This window comes from Suricata suricatta, chromosome 15, assembly GCF_006229205.1.
Source record: "Suricata suricatta isolate VVHF042 chromosome 15, meerkat_22Aug2017_6uvM2_HiC, whole genome shotgun sequence".
NCBI classification, from domain to species: domain Eukaryota; kingdom Metazoa; phylum Chordata; class Mammalia; order Carnivora; family Herpestidae; genus Suricata; species Suricata suricatta.
The window spans coordinates 77,324,618-77,326,173 of record NC_043714.1 but is presented as its reverse complement, the minus strand read 5'-3'; positions in this window follow the sequence as shown (position 1 = coordinate 77,326,173).

Sequence of the window (1,556 nt, the reverse complement as noted above, 5' to 3'; positions counted from 1 at the left end):
CTGCATACCTGCCTCCTGCCACCTGCCACCTGCCCTCCTGCCCACCTGCCACCTGCCTCCCTGCCTCCCTGCCACCTGCCCACCTGCCCACCTGCCACCTGCCTCCCTGCCTCCCTGCCACCTGCCTCTCTGCTGCTTTCTTCATTTTCTCCCTGCTGTCTGCGCACCGGGGCAGCTTGCAAACCTAAAGAGACTAATGGTGATGGAAGACCATGGGCTTGGACAGCTGCCCCTACCCTGCTCTAGACTGGCACCCAGAGCACCGGCTCAGGGGGCAGACCCCAGGTGCTGAGATGCCCACCTGGGGTCGGGGGGTTCTCATGATGAATCTGATCCTTCCGACTGACGACCCCAGTCTTGTAACAAAGATGACGCTGAGGCTTTCTCCAGTGGTGGGAAGACTTAATTCAAGAAGCTCAAGCGGCTACCGGGGGAGCCTGGACTCTTGCCCGAGGGGGAGAGAGTAAGCCCCACACCCTGAGCGAAGGGCACAGCCTGGGGCTCATACCCAGTGACGGAGAGAGAGGGGAGGGCTCGGGGCATCGCTGTGAGCACTCCAGGCCAAGGGCTCTATCCGAGCTGGCCCGCCACTGCTCCCGCTGCACCTGGGCCTCAGGCTTCTGGGGCGTCCGGGTCATCGGTGTGCAGGAGGGACCCCATGTGCGCTCGAGTGTGGCAGGGGCCTCGCTGAACTCACGTAGCGGGGCGCCTGGAGGCTCCATCCACTGAGCGTCCGACTTCGGCTCAGGTCAGAATCTCCCGGGTTTGATCTTGATCCAACCTGGTCCTGACAGCTCAGAGCCGGGAACTGCTTCGGATTCTGTGTCTCCCTCTCTCTCTGCCCCTCCCGCACTGGTACTCTGTCTTTCTGTCTCATAAAACTAGATAAACACTAAAACAATTTTAAGTACATAAATACTCACTTTGCAGGATTCTGTGCTAACATTGGGCCGTTTGGGCCAACGAGAGGACGGGGCACAGGGCAGGCCTCGTCCCGGAGAGGGCTCCAAGGTCCTGACAGAAGGTGGCGAGGGTGCAGCCTTGGTCAACACGGCAGCCGGACACGAGCCGGCAGACCGCGGCGTAGGACTGGGTCCCCTGTGTCTCTGACGACTAGTCCAGCGCATCGTCCCACGGCTGCAGGCTTCCCCAAAGCAGGTCACGCAGGGACCCAGCCTCCGCTTGGTCCCTCAAAGCCCTCGCTGGACCTTGGCCCTCACATTTCCTCTTTGCTACCCTTAGGGGACAGGAATCCTGCAGTTAGCATGTCCCTGGCAGGGCCGACTGCTCCTGGACACCTTGGCCATGTCCAGGCTGTGGAGACGTGGGGGAAGGGAAGAGGGCTGGGTGGGGGAGAATGCACAGGAAATGCAGGGAATCTGGAAGGTTCAGAAGCCCAAATCCCAAGGCGTCCAAGAGGCAGTGTGGACGGGGAGTGAGAGGGTAAGATCTCAGCACCCATCATGTACCCCACGACCTCCGGGAAGCGCCCCCACCCCCCTGGTGGACGCTGTTCTACTGTTTCCGGCCAAGGCCCAGGGCAGCTGACTGGTGTG